General features: G+C 46.4%; 2 long non-coding RNA genes across 2 annotated transcripts; both read right to left on the bottom strand.

The window, feature by feature from the left end:
• Window positions 1–523: 523 nt before the first annotated feature.
• On the bottom strand, window positions 524–3,582 carry LOC135177125 (uncharacterized). Its single transcript, XR_010302927.1, has 3 exons — window positions 3,508–3,582; window positions 1,712–1,761; window positions 524–1,137 (listed from the first exon to the last, which is right to left on the bottom strand). It is a non-coding gene; the product is annotated as an uncharacterized LOC135177125 (long non-coding RNA).
• Window positions 3,583–9,892: 6,310 nt separating this feature from the next.
• Window positions 9,893–15,214, bottom strand: LOC135177126 (uncharacterized). Its single transcript, XR_010302928.1, has 3 exons — window positions 14,995–15,214; window positions 11,676–11,870; window positions 9,893–10,020 (listed from the first exon to the last, which is right to left on the bottom strand). It is a non-coding gene; the product is annotated as an uncharacterized LOC135177126 (long non-coding RNA).
• Between the last annotated feature and the right edge of the window lie 253 nt (window positions 15,215–15,467).

Below are 15,467 nucleotides of genomic sequence, written 5' to 3'. Positions count from 1 at the left end.
GGCACCGGCACTACCTGGTGTGAGGGTTGGGGGCAGGTGGTCTTCCCTTTGCATCAGTCACTGAGGGGGTCAGTGCTGTCTCTTGAGAGTCCAGGCTGCTGGCCCTTGCCATCTGTGCCCACTGCCCCAGTTTTCTCCCTCCTCATTCGAGCTTGCACGGATGGAGCTGTGAAGGTGATGTTTCTTCGTGTGTGTGTTCAGGTTGCTCTGGACCAAGCCCTCAGAACAACCTTAAAACTCTTGCTGGCATTGTCCGAAGGTCACCTTGTTCCAAGAGTGGTGAATAAGAAAGTTATGAGAGGAACTTTGCTTCTAGTTTGTGCCCTTCCAGCATGTTTGCAACCCACCCCACCCCCACTTAGCCAGGACACCACTTCCACTGTATCCAACTTCCCACCTTATCCCGTGTCACCAGTGTCAGGAGGGGCTGAACTCAGGGCATGGATGCTCTAGCAGAGCTCTTCTGTTCAGGAAGCGCTCAAAGCAGGACAAAAAAACAACAAACACGTTTGAGATCATCCTTAGTTTTAGTAGTCTCAAACTTTTCCAGACTTGGCAGCAATCTAAGTTTCTAACCAAGCAATAAGCAAGCTTAAAGTCAGGCAGCTTCCAGAGGAATCTTCAGAGTGTTTAAAAAGCTTTACAACACTGAACATTTCTGACATGGCTACAGCACAAGGACAAGTTGCAGAATTCTTTCTTTGTCAACCTACATTCTTTCAGTAGCAGAGAAACTGGAAGGTGGGTTACAGTCAGGACCTCTTTGCCTCTACCAACCAATAGCTTTATAACATCAGAAGTACAAATATAACATTTCACATTAGGCATCTTTAAAAAACAAAATCTGGATCTTTTTTCTTTTTTTTGCATCAACATCTCCAGTACTACCTGTCTGTAATAAATATGAAAAGCCATCTTTTACAGTACAGAATATGTTACATGAATTATCTACCAAAAGATACTGGGTTTTGGTAAAAGAGCTGAGCAAACTTGGTTTGTTTTACATCAATAAATAGTAAGGCATAAAGAAGCAAACAGTAATCACAGGAACTGTCTCTGCTAGTGGAACTTTTTCCTTCAGAACATCCTTTTTTTGCTGGCAGAGAAAACTGGTTTTTGATTCTCCACTGGTGTGACCTGGTTAGAAAAGCAATAATCATTATTAATATTTTACAGTACTTAAACTGCAACAATTTGTCCCTACTCCTAGGCCATAATGGTGCAAAAGGATCTGCAAACAGAAGATTCTGTGTTCAGCAGATCTTCAAATTAAAGCGATAAGTCTTCTGTAAGCAGAAAGGCTTTTTTGGTCATCACTTCTAACTCAGGTAGCAGCTGCATGGGGAAGTGTTCCAGAAGGCACTGCTTGAGGGTGAGGGACAAGAGGTTCTCAGAAATCCCTCCCTGGAGGTGTTCAAGACCAGCTCAGATGTGGCTTTGAATGATCTGGTTTACCAGGAGACGTTCCTGCCTAGGGCAGGGGGATTTCAACTAGATTATCTTCAAGGTGTGTTCCTACCTAAACCATTCTGTGTCTGTGGAAAGACTTCAGAATATTTATTGCACTAAACCACTGTTATCCACCTAGACTTGATTAGGTAGCAAAGCTAAAGGAAGTCAAACTAATTCTGGAAGGTCCAAGTGACAAAATAACACACTCTGCTAGTGAGGATATCTCATGGAATTAAATGCAAGCACAATTTTTACTTACCACCTCCTAGTTTCCTCTAGCCTTCTTCAAGACACCGTGAGTTAAAACTCCTGTAAAGAAAGAGTAGATGAAAAAGATACAGAAGGGAAGTGCAGCATTCACAGTATTGTACTCCAGCATTTGTATTCAAGTCTGAGGACCAAACATGAATTACTGTATGAACTCATAGCTACAGGCTGGGCAGTGGCCTGGCAATGCCACACAGCCCTCTGCCACCACTGCATCTTTCTTACCAAAATCCAGACCTGTTCCTCCCTCAGGAGCAGAGAGGTCATTCTGCCCCTGTACTCTGCACTGGTTAGGCCACACCTTGAGTACTGTGTTCAGTTCTGGGCCCCCCAGTTTAGGAGGGACATTGAGATGCTTGAGCGTGTCCAGAGAAGGGCGACGAGGCTGGGGAGAGGCCTTGAGCACAGCCCTACGAGGAGAGGCTGAGGGAGCTGGGATTGGTTAGCCTGGAGAAGAGGAGGCTCAGGGGTGACCTTATTGCTGTCTACAACTACCTGAGGGGTGGCTGTGGCCAGGAGGAGGTTGCTCTCTTCTCTCAGGTGGCCAGCACCAGAACAAGAGGACACAGCCTCAGGCTGTGCCAGGGGAAATTTAGGCTTGAGGTGAGGAGAAAGTTCTTCACTGAGAGAGTCATTGGACACTGGAATGGGCTGCCCGGGGAGGTGGTGGAGTCGCCGTCCCTGGAGCTGTTCAAGGCAGGATTGGACGTGGCACTTGGTGCCATGGTCTAGCCTTGAGCTCTGTGGTAAAGGGTTGGACTTGATGATCTGTGAGGTCTCTTCCAACCTTGGTGATGCTGTGATACTGTGATACTGTGAGTGTGCTAGCTGTAAATAGGTACACCCAAACCATCACGTGGAGCCCTATCCATTAGCTCAGGCTGAGGTACAAACCTCCAGTTGGAGGAATACAAGACAAAGGCGTAATGTTGTGCAGGCAGAGGGAGGAGCAGCAGCTATCGCTCAAGTCTGAAGTAGTGCCACCACATTTCCTACCCCTGCCCTATGTCATGCAGGTAGGTGTAGACAGCCATGAGGTTTCCCCTCAGCCTCCAAACTAATCAATGGCAATGGATTCTCTGGAGATGGATTGTCTTTGAAAAATGCAGGAAGGTAGCAGGCTTGGCCACGTGGCTAAGCAGGAGCAGCTGTAGCAATTAGGTGTTGGTCAGGCAGAGCAGGAAGCACAGAGAGAGAAGGTTTGTCTGCCTCTTAGAGGGGTGCAGGCAGGAAGCAGGAGTGGGCTAACCTGTTACCTGGAGCATCCTCCCACTCAGAAGGGCCAGAGACACCTGAGGGCTTCACCTGGAACACTCCTTGTAAGATCTGTTCTCCAGGCCCTTCCCCAGCTTCCTTGCCCTCCTCTGCACTCAGTCCAGCAACTCCACATCCTTCTTGTAGTGAGGTGCCCAAAACTGAACACAATACTTGAGGTGTGGCCTCACCAGAGCCAAGTACAAGGGAAAAATCACCCCTCTGCTTCTGGTAGACACAGCATTCATAATACAAGTCAGGATGCCATTGACTTTCTGTGCCACCTGGGCACACTACTTGCTCATATTCAGCTGCTTGTCACAACCCCCAGGTCCCTTTCAGCTGAGCAGCTTTCCAGCCACACTACCCCAAGCCTATAGCGTTGCTTGGGGCTGTTGTGGCCCACGTGCAGGACCCAGCCTTTGGCCTTGTTGAAGGCTCGTCCATCCAATCTATCCAAGTCCCTCTGTAGAGCTTCCCTATCCTCATGCAGATCAACACTGCCACCCAACTTGGTGTCATCTGCAAACTTACTGCTGACACACTGTGGCTTCATCTAGGTCATCAATAAAGATGTTAAACAGAAGTGGTCCCAACACTGAGTCCTGGGGGATGCCACTTGTGAGCTGCACTTAACACCACTGACCACCACCCTTCGGGTCCTTTCATCCAGCAGTGCTTTATCCAGCAGAGCTGTGCTCATCCCAGCCATGAGCAGTTTGTCCACGAGAATTCTATGGGCAACAGTGTAAAGGCTTTTTGGAAGTCAAGTAGACAACATCCACAGCCATTCCCTCATCCACTCATCTTGTCACAGAAGGAATGGATCTCAAAGCTTGGCTTGGATCATTGCTCTGGTCAGACCTGCACAGCCACCTCTGCGCAGTCAAGGCTACATTTCACTGGTAGTTTCTTCAAGGAGCTGCCACTGTTGCTATGACAATTCTTCTGTAGCTTATTATTAAGGGAAGAGTAACGGTTAATTCAGGGAAAATGAAAACATGAAATATTTACTGTCTTGGCTCCTGTTTTGTTATTAGTTTTGTTGTTTGGTTGTTGGGTTTTTTTCCTTATAGGCAGCAAAAAGAATGCCCTGTTTGGGAAAGAACAGATTGGATATGTTTCAGGGCTGCTTTATGTCAGAAAACAAAACAAAGAAATAAATCCACCCCTCCAAATAAAGAGCAACACAGAGGATCAACTGAATTCAAACTTATATGTTTTCAATTATGCAATAGTGAAATGCTCCTACTGAAAGGGTTTATTGATCACTCAATAATGAAGGAACAGGACTAAGCTTCCAAAAAGGCAGCATGCAATCTATATGGACTGATGGAGATAATTGATTCCTTTTAGTCTGGAGGTGTTAACGCAGGAAAAGATTAGGCTATCTGAGAGGAGCAGCCTGAATGTTTAGATTGCTATTCAATAAAGGCTTTGTATGGTACCAGCACTTTGAGAGGGCTGTTTCATATTTTCAGGCTTATCTGTCAACAGCTGTGCATAATCCACCACTTGTGGATCAATACGAGGCAAAGGTATTGCATTGCAGTGTGGCAATACCTCAGACAGGAGAGCAGACATTTAGGCTTCTTTGATAGCATTGATGTCTGTGGGCAAGCTAAAAGCTGGTAATCATCCCTGCCTCAAAGATTGATTAAATTTTCCCATGGACTGGGACCATATGGAGCACAGATGGCATGGAAGGGAGCAGCAGAGGGGTGGCATGATCGCCTTGGACACAACTTGTCTTGTCATGGCCAAAGTGACTTCTGATGTGCATCAGATCACAGGATCACAGAGCTTGCAAGGAACCACCAGAGATCAGCGAGTCCAACCCCACCCCCTGCCAGAGCAGGACCATAATCTAGTGCAGGTTACACAGGAGCACATCCAGACAGGTCTCGAAAGTCTCTGGAGAAGGAGACTCTACAACCTCTCTGGGCAGCCTGTTCCAGTGCTCCGTGACCCTTACAGTGAAGAAGTTTTTCTTCATGTTGAGATGGAACTTCCTGTGCTGTAGTTTATCCCCCATTATCATCCTGTCCTAGGGTGGGACTGAGAAGAGCCTGTCACCTCCCTCTTGACACCCAGCCCTCAGATTTTTATAAACTTATTAAACATTTAATCACAGGTCCATGTGCTGGTGGAAGAAACCTGATCATGCATATCACAATGCCCAACACCAAGAGGCTTCAGCAGTGTGACCTGTGTCTTCCAGGCACTCTGCCTTCAGACCCAGTGCAGCAGTGCCTTATGGAGGAGATGGTTTTGCTTGAAGTCTCCTGTACAAGTGCTTTCGTGGGCCAGGAAACACCACTGCCAGAATGTCACCACTTGCCTGCTAGCACAAAGGAGTGATTCAGCCCTGAAAAGGGTGATATGTTCATTCTACTGTGAGACAAAGGAGGGGAAGGTAGCACTGTTTGCACCCTGACTCTGAGCCAGTTGTTCCTAAACTCATCTCCCTGTGACCATCAAGACCAGTGGAATCAACTCAGAAATGAATTTTGAACCCTCTCCTCTGAAAAGCTTCACTTCAGCTGCTTCTGCCAGTATCTTACATCCCCATTTCCAGCAGACATGCCACCACAAGCCTCTTTCTGCTGGACAACTTTCCAACCAAACTTCCCCAAGCCTGTAATGTTGCATGGGGTTGTTGTGGCCCAAGTGCAGGACTTATCACTTGGTCTCGTTGACGCACATACCATTGACCTCAGTCCACTGATTCAGTTTGTCCAGCTCACTCTGTAAGGCCTCCATGCCCCCAGGCAGATCAACACTTGGATGTCTTTTCCAACCTGAACAATTCTATGAGTCAGAGCAAAAGACAAAGAAATGGCATCACAAAAATCACTGGTCCGTAGTAAATGCTACAATGTTGTTTAGAAATGTCCAGGGACAAAATTACACAATCTGGGATGAACTGAGCTGTGTTGTCCAAAGGAATTGGTCTGAAAAAAACGATTTTTGCATCTCCAAAATCCGAGACAGAGTGATTCTGCCTCCTTGCTCCCAGCCAGCAGCAAGACGGTGCAGAAAGGCCTGGCCGTCAGCCAGCACCAAAATAATGAGAGGCAAGCTGCCTGCCTGGCTGTTCACTCTCCTCCTCCCAGCCCTGAGCAAGGATCCCTTCTGGCAAACCTCTTCCTCATCCATCAGCTGGCAGGGGATCTTTTGCATCCTAAATCATCCATCTGGGGAGATTAGGAGCTGGGCATTCTGCACTGGTGGGGGAAGGAGGGTGTCCCTGGTGAGGTATCAGGTGAGGGTTTATGCTAATAACTAGCTGGCACCTTGCACTTTTTATCCTCTTGGTTTTGGTTTTTTTCCTTTTGCAATGTTATTCTGCAAGCTGCTTAGTTTAATTAAAGCTCCTCAGCATGGGCTTCTCCCTGCATGTACTAAGTGCTGCCTTTAGGTCTTTCAGCAAGCTAACTATTAATTTCTGGAAGTAAATCTGTGTGCCTGCCTGCTCTTTTGGCTCAGGGGATGACAGCTTTCTGTGCTGCCTCCCAGTACCCCTCTGCAGATGGACACGGCAGAGTCAAACCTTCCTCTGTTCCTTGCTGCCTGAGGGCTGCCCTCAGGTTCACCCAGAGGTGCTTGCTGAGAAGCTACTGTTAAGTTTTCCCCCAGAGACAGCACGTTTTAGTGCATGATTCTCTTTCTAAGAAGTCTTGGTGTGGCCAAGCACCCAAATGATAATTTGTTTACCTACTGTCTGAAAAAGCAAACAGACGAAGGAAAACCCTTGCCCTGCTTCTGTACCTCTATGTAGTGATTTAATACACTCAGCAATGCGAGTGCCCGCCTTGAAATCAGAGCCAGCTGCTCCTCCCCACTTCTTCTTTCTGAGGTTTTCCTTGTATCCATATTTATAAGTCCCAGTGAAGAAGCACAGAGCTGTCTTCCCCTGTCATTGAAATGGTAGAAAAAGCCTTCAGCTCCTCAAAAAGTAATAACCAATATTCTGGGCTTGCTTTGCTCCCCATCTTTCCTCGACAGTACATGAAACAGATGTCACAGTGTGCACCAGTGAGATGTACACAGTCAAGCAGCAACTGTCTGCAGTTGGACGAAACTGAGAGAGAAACAAGAAGGAAGGTATGGAGGAGACAGTCAAAATCTGGTTACCAGAAGCTGGTGGGAAGCTTGCCCTCTCAGCAGTGAAATTAGACAAAGCCTTGGAGGTCCTGGATTCACTTCTGCTCGCTGAGAGTTACATCCCTGCAGGAGCAACTGCAGCTCCAAAGCACAGTAGTGTCACCATGTTTCCTGGGGAAATGTCATATATGGACACTACCACAATACCACTGCATTGCCCTTACACTGGCATTTGCCTCAGACTGTTGCCCAAGTCACTGAGGCTTTGTTTCATGCCATGTCTATGAGCAGGCAAAGGACCAGAGATACATTAAGAGAGGGTTCTATGGCTCAGGGCGGCTCCAGCTGTAGTGCAGTGTCTTATTGCTGCTGACCACCAAAGAGAGATTGGCTCCATCCGCTTGACACTCACCCCTTGGATATTTGGACACATTGATCAGATCTCCTCTCAGCCTTCTCTTCTCCAGACTAAACAGCCTCAGGGCTCTCAGTCTCTCTTTGTAGGGCAGTTGCTCAAGCTCCCAAATCATCCTCATGGTGCTTTACTAGGCTCTTTTTAGCAGGTCTCTGTCCCTCCTGAACTTGGGAGCCAAAAACTGGACACAGTATTCCAGGTGTGGTCTCAGTGTCGTTATATAATGAGGAACATGAAGCAGTATTTTGCAAAGGCTGAAGAGTTGTTTTGGCTTTTGCTTCCTGAGTTTGTAGTGGTTTCTCTTTGAAAACAGAACCCCAGTTCCCCATATTCCTCCTTAAATAAGGGACTTCTCTATTTTGTTTAATTATTATTTTTCTTACTTGCTGCTGCTGCAGACCTGCCATCACTTTACTGTGTCCAGGCGAGAGAGAGAACATCCCAGGTTTGTCAAGGTGGTGATGGCAAAGCTCAGGGTGGCTGTGCTGCAGCCTTCTTGGCAGTCTCCAGCACTCAGGAGGCTCGTGCAGGGAGTGAATCACGCTGGAATAATAATGCCACATCTTGCAATTCGTTCTCATCAGTTTTAATGAAGATGAAGGGGCTCCACTTTATGAAACCACTTGGGCTTAACAAATTAAAAGTGCTGCTGAAAGGATACATGTGAACAGAATATTTGTCCTTATGATGTTCATTTAGGTGTACCAAGTTTTAGCAGCCCTTATTCTGTATATTTTTGTTGTCTTCTTGCTGCCTAAAGGCCTCACAGCTACATGACTGAGTTCCCTGCTCGTTAAAAGCAATGTTTAGCTACCATTTTACCACCACTCCTGATGATGTAGCACCTTTTTGCTTTGAAGCAGTATTTTGAGCGCCCGGCAGTCAGCAGAAAAGAGCAGTGGGGGGCAGCAGCATCATGAAGGGCTCTCCCTTGTTTCCTGCAGCAGCAAAATTAACACCCAACCAACCAGTCCCACCTGCAGGCAGTTCTCCTTCTCCTCCATGAAGCTTCATTTCATGGCCCTGTGTTTATCGATGGCTGCCAGACTGCAGCAGCCACCTGGAAGGGAGAGAGTGAGCCTCCCACCTTGCTGGGGAGGTTGGCTTCAATCTGCAAGTTACTCAGCTTTGTTATGAGCAGATGCTACAGGGACACCTTAAGGGTAATACCAGCTTTACCTCCAACCACTCGAAAGCAAAGCTAGCAATATCTTTTACATCATGCACCCCTTTTCTGTAAACTGAGGAGAAAAACAAGATAGTAAACACTACAGAGAAGGTCAATTAACACCCTGACAAGATTTATTTCCAGCAATAAACAATCTCCTGCAAATAGCCGGGGAAGGGTTGCAACTACTCACTCGCCTGTAGCTGTGACCTTGGATGAAACACAGAGCAGAAGTGGACAAGCTGATGGGAAACAACACTGGGCTGTGCTGGGGATTAGCATTTATTGCAGATGGCAAGGCAGGCTGTGTGCAGGTGGCAGGAGCAACGTCAGGACAAGTCCATAGCAAAGCTGTGCCGTGGAACAAGTACAAGAACACCCTGCTTTAAACCACGATGATGCCATTCACCGCTCGCTTTCTCTGCCCTGTTATGGGTAAGGAGTAGGTAGCTACAGGTTGTTTGCAGGACATAATGTGGCTTTGACACTAAGTAGGGCCATGCAGGTAAACAAGATTCCTAGCTGGCTTTGACCTCTCATAGACACTCACTGGTATGAAAAATATAGGTTTGCCTTTCTTTCTTCTTTTGAGAAAAGCAGGTGCACCCAATTCAGCAGTCTGTTGAGGTGAAGAGAGGGCCTGAATATCTCCTGGAGGACAGGAGAGCCAAAAGAGAAAGTTACTTGAGCTTGAACACCAGTAGTATCCTGGGGTGCATCAAGAAGAGTGTGGCAAGGTTATCTCCCCCTCTGCCCTTGTGAAGCTGCATCAGGAGTACTGTTTCTCTTTCTGGGCTCCCCAGCTCAAGAAGGACAGGGACTGGCTGGAGAGGGTATAGGAAAGAGCTAAAAAGATGATTAGGGGACTAGAACATCTCTCTTACGAGGAAACACTGAGAGAATTTGGTCCTTTTAATCTGGGAAAGAGAAGACTATGGAGGGATCTCTTAAGTGCTTTAAGGGTGGGTGTCAGGAGGATGAGACCAGGCTTTTTTTTTTAAGTGGCACCCAATGACAGGACAAGGGGCACAAACTTGACCATAACAATTTCCATCTAAACACAAGGAGGAACTTCTTTAAGAGTGACAGAGCACTGGAGCAGACTGCCTGCCAAGATTGATGGTGAAGTCTCCATCTCTGGAGCCATTCGAAACCTGCCTGGATGTGTTCCTGTCTGGCACTCTTTATACAAACCTGCTTGATCTCCAGAGATCTCTTCCAGCCCCTACCATTGTGATTCTTGCAGCTGCTCTTTTTATGAAGAATGGATCCCATCTTTGGAAGAGAAAGCAGCATGTGCAAACGCTGGGAAGGTGAGGCATGAACACTCACAACTTTACTCTCTGCAGCTTCCTTGCTGAAGAAAGATAAGCACAGTATGACCTTAGTCAACATGTACTAGCATCTGACTGTTCAAAATATCTGATAGTTTGGTTTTGGTCACAAACTCACAGCAGTTGTTAGATAAGAAAAATCCCTGGTTTGGCCAGCAGCTTTGGGCTGTTTCTGGCAGGAGACAGAGAGGGCGGAGGAAGAGGGGAAAGAAAAGGACCTGCAGGGCTGCAGCAGGACCACAAGTGTTCCACAGATCAGCTTCAAAGAGCACAATGGATTCGGCTGTGCTGACTTAGATCAGCTTACACTGATTTATAGGGGCTGCCTTGACATGCTGTCCATCATCACCAGCACAGGCACTGCAGCCCCAAAGGGTGAACTACCTCAAGGCTCTCCAAAATAAAATCGCTGCCCTACGGAGCCCAGACAGACTTTTTGTAGCACTCGAGGCTATTAAAGGCAGTAGCTCCTAAAGAAGAACTAGATTGAAAGTCCAAGTACTTGTTAGCCCAAGAGTTATTTAGCTTACCGGTTTTCTTCTTGGAAGGAGCAAAGATTTTGAGGCCATTATTTAAGAAAACCTGTCTGCAGCTTTTAAGAAGCCACATTTGAGACCAGACGATGGTGATTATTTCTGGAGGAGCTGCAGTAATGATTTCCCTCCAGTCACCCACTTGTGAAGAACAACATTTTCATCTTTTATTGTTATACCAGTCTTGTCAAGGCTACAAAACTCCCCTCTCCTCACCCCCATGGTGGAAAAAAACCTTCATTGGCAAAAATTCCTCATTAACCTGACAAGACACCTGTTGCTTTCTTGAACCATTTCCAATGTCATGTCCTCTCCACAGGATCACAGGATGTTAGGGGTTGGAAATGACCTCCACAGATCGTTGAGTCCAACCTCCCTGCCAGAGCAGCACCATAGAATCTAGTGCAGGTTGCACAGGAACACATCCAGACAGGGCTTGAAAGTCTGCATAGAAGGAGACTCCACAACCTCTCTGGAGAGCCTGTTCCAGTGCTCTGTGACCCTTACTGCAAAGAAGTTCTTCCTCATGTTGAGGTGGAACTTCCTGTGCAGTACTTTATCCCCATTGCCCCTTGTCCTATCACAAGGCACAACTGAGAAGAGTTTGTCCCATTGTTCTTCACCCTCAGCCCTCAGATATTTGTAAACATTGATCAGATCCCCTCTAAGTCTTCTCTTCACCAGACCAAACAGCCCCAGATCCCTCAGCCTCTCTTCACAGAGCAGTGCTCCAGCCCTTTAATCACCTTCATAACCCTCCCTTGGACTCTTTCCAGTAGAGTCCTGTCCCTCCTGAACTGGGAAGCCCAAAACTGAATGCAGTATTCCTGGCGAGGTCTCACAAAGGCAGAGTAGAGTGGGAGGAGAATCTCCCTCACTCTGCTGGGTCACCAGGTTATAAGGCAGCTTCAAGCTCTAGGTTATGCCATGACATGTCTTGCAGGCAAGACCATCCAATTTGGGGACAATAAAATGAAAAAATTAATAATAGTAATAAAAAAGATGATGGAAGCCAGAAAAAAGCCCAACTAATCTATGCCTGGTGGGCTAACCACAGTCCAGCTCAACCTGACCAGCACTACACCACCTTTTCCATTTCTCTTTCCCCAGCATCACCCTTGAAAACACGTGGGTTATTTGCTTACCTGTGCTCCTTCTGTCTTTGATTTGCTTAACCATCTTTGACCTTTTGATCCCTTGTGGCTGTGTCAGAGCAGATTTTGCCAGGCAAACCATTGCGGGGAGGAATCGGCTGGCACAGGCAGAATCGGAGGCACTCTTATTGCCCTCCATGGGGTGATAACACATTAAAATTCCTCTTTCACCATCTCATTTATTACCTGCAATTGCATTACACCGAAACATTAGAAGCTCCAGCATCTACTGAAATAGGCTAATTTTAATGATTAACTGAGGAACTGTTAAATTTTACTTCAGTGCACCACTGTCATTATGGAATTAGTATTAACGGCCATGTACTGCAAGAGATGTAATGAGACTGACTGGAAATGACAGTGCCAGGGAGCTAGAGCTCCATAATTAAAAACTTAGCAAATATCATTTAAAAAAATAGAAAAAAATAAAGAAAAGAAAAATAGGAGGAAAAAAAACCCCTCTCAAGAGCCCTCACAGTTGGTTGCAGAATTGAGCTTGGGTCCCTGGAACGTGAAGTCACATAACTTTAATTTTCTACCCCTCTCCTCCTCCCTCTGTCACCCTTGCTCTCTCAAGTTGCTTTTAATTACAGCTGGATAAAAATAGCAGACAGAAAATCAACACTTGTAAAACTGCCTCATTACAGGATGATGGCAGGGTGGCTTCCTGAAACCTCCAGTAGTTTTTCAGTACATCAGCCATAAAACCTGTAGTCATGCCAGGCCTCCTGTCATGCCTGCCACAGGCTCTAGTGACCAGAAGAGGCAAACAGGTACTAAATTCCAGACTTCTGGTGTCGCCCTTTCTCCTGTCCCGAAATTTTCTTTGGGTTAGATGCTCCAAAGATCATGTTCCCTCCCATCTCTCTTCTGTCTCCTGTGTGCTAGCAATCAGCCCAAGTTCATTGCCAGCACAAGTAACCATTGATGTCTCTTGGATACTGACAGCCCATGGCAGTGCCTCTCTGCACTTGAGAGTGTCCATCGCAGAGCCACAAAGATGATGAAGGGAATGGAACATCTCTCTTACAAGGAGAGACTGAGGGAGCTGGGGCTCTTTAACTTGGAGAAGAGAAGACTGAGAGGTAACCTCATCAATGTTTGTAGATTTGTAAAGGGTGAGTGCCAGGAGGCCGGAGCCAGGCTCTGCTGGGTGATGCCCAATGGCAGGACAAGGGTGGAAATTGGGTCATAGGAAATTTCATGTAAACACGAGGAAGAATTTTCTTCCCTGTGATGGTAGCAGAACATTGGAACAGGCTGCCCAGGGTAGTTGTGGAGCCTCCCTCTCCGGAGATATGCAAAACTCACCTGGACACATTCCTGTGTGATCGGCTATAGATGATCCTACTCTGGCAGGGAGGTTGGACTGGATGATCTTTGGAGGTCCCCTCCAGCCCCTGGCATTCTATGACTGTCTCTCACTTTGGTGCTGCTTCATGCTACCACAAATGAAATGCAAGGTCCCTTTGGCCTCCACAAGCCCCATGCTTTACATCATTTGTCTCTGGCCTTTGATGGCATCTCTGTCTCCTCCTTGCTTGCTCCTCACCACCTTTTCAAAACCTGTCTGACTGTATCCTTCACTTCAAAGCATTTCAGTCCTCTAGTGAATAGCCTGGCACTATTTGATGATCTCAGCTCCCCCCTTCATGACTCTTTTTTTTTTCCCTTCCCTTTTTTTCCCCACTTTTCTGTCATGAGCATCTGATCCACCCACTAGAGCTTCCTATTCTCTGACAGACATTTATGCCTCATTATCTCCTTGACAGTTTCATTTTTCACACTGTCTTCTCTACCTGATCTTCACAAGCTTTTTCAAACATTTCTTTTCAAAGTTATTTCAACTTTTTTTGGGTTTGTTTTCTTATGTTAGTGTCTCATGTGCTTACATCATCTTCAGAGCAGCCCTCGCTTTGATAGTCCTCCCTTCGTTTGTGGATAGTCTACCTCTCCTCTCAAGCCCTGAAGAACCTGCCATGACTCTCGTGCATCTGACAGCCAAGAAAATGACCTTTTGGACAGATGATTAATCAGGTAGGAATGATGTCTCCATGGTGATTCCTAGTCCTCTTCTGTTGAGAGTAAGAACATTCTCGTGATAGCAGAGGATATAAAATGGAGACATTGCAAAGGGACATCTTGGGGCTTTTTTTGCTTTTCTTTCCAATTACTTTCTCCAGAAAGATGCACTAACACAGTCCTTGTCTTAGTGCATCAGTTCATAACACCCACAGGGGCTGGATGTGCGAGGCTGTCCATTTTCAGTGCAGAATTTCATTTTATCTCTAGCCATGGATGTTTTCTGTTCTCTTAAACACAGGAGTTATTTATCATGACTCTTGCATAGCAGCTCTTGCACCATAAAAATGCTGCTATTCTTTCCTGCACCCTTAATGGAGTTTCATTCCTTTTCCCCCGCCCTGGCACTATTACAATTCAAACACCTGCTCTGCACACCACAAGACCAGTTGATTAAACTCTGATCCTCCTGCAAGGTGCAGCCCATACACTGCTGGGTTACATGAGGGTGATGCCTTTGCAATGGTCTCTCTTTCCTAAATGCCTTCTCTAACATTTACAACCACCATTGCACAGAATCACAGACTCACAGAATGTCAGGGGCTGGAAGGGACCTCAAAAGCTCATCCAGGCCAACCCCCTGCAGAATAGGATCACCTACCCAAGACCACACAGGAACATGTCCAGGTGGGTTTTGAATATCTCCAGAGAGGGAGACTTGACAACCCTGCTGGGCAGCCTGTTCCAGTTATCTGTCACTCTCACAGGCAAAAAAATCCTCCTTGTGTTTGAATGAAACTTCCTATGCCTCAGCTTCTACCCATTGCCCCTTCTCCTGCCATTGGGCATCACCCAGCAGAGCCTGGCTCCATCCTTCTGGCACTCACTCTTTACATATTTATAAACATTGAAGAGGTCACCTCTCAGTCTTCTCTTCTCCAAGCTAAAGAGCCCCAGCCGCCTCAGTCTCTCCTTGTAAGAGAGATGTTCCATTTCCTTCATCATCTTTGCAGCTGTTGAAGCTACTGTTTTTGTGGTCAAAACGATGGGACAGTACTGAGCTTCAAAGGTTTTATCAGGTTCTCTCCTGTGACAAATCTTTATGGAGATAACTCCTGGTTGGACTAAAAAAGCACCCAGGGATCTCCTACAGAACAGATGGCCTCACTGGTGTCAGGGGTTGCTTTGCCATCAGTGTCAACAAAGCTAGAATTTCTCCTCTAGACTTTAGGTGGCAAGTGTGTAAAGCAGGTACTTTCTTCACCAAGTAATCTATCAGACATCTTACCTCAATAACCAAATCTGGAAGAAAACATCATGACTCTGTCTGTGGTTGGTGTATATTGGTTTGTACCTTTGTTCTCTCCAGAGGACCTGTATCAGTTCAGGCTGTCCAAAGTGGCTATGTTGTTGGATGTGACACACTTGTCACAGGAGACAGCAGTAAAGATAAGATTAAATTACTGTAATTGATCCAGGTTGGCTCACCAGGTAGTTACTGTAATCCTTTGACAACTTTCTGTGGAAACAGAGGAGACAATTTTTAGTCTGAGGCTTGACAGGTTTAGTAATAAGATTTGTAGTGATGTCTTTGTTGTTCAGAAGAACCTCCTTACTCAAATCACCCATTAGGAGAGGCTCTGCAAGGCTTTCACCAAAACTAACAATTGTGATTTCTTGTGGAGCAAGTTATTGCATCTTGTCCCAAATCAGGTGGTTAATAGAATCAACCAGGTTGGAAGAGACCTCCGAGATCATCCA

The sequence above is a fragment of the Pogoniulus pusillus genome, chromosome 7, assembly GCF_015220805.1.
Source record: "Pogoniulus pusillus isolate bPogPus1 chromosome 7, bPogPus1.pri, whole genome shotgun sequence".
Lineage (NCBI taxonomy): Eukaryota > Metazoa > Chordata > Aves > Piciformes > Lybiidae > Pogoniulus > Pogoniulus pusillus.
Note: the sequence above shows the minus strand (reverse complement) of the source record. Positions and strands in the feature narration are given on the sequence as shown.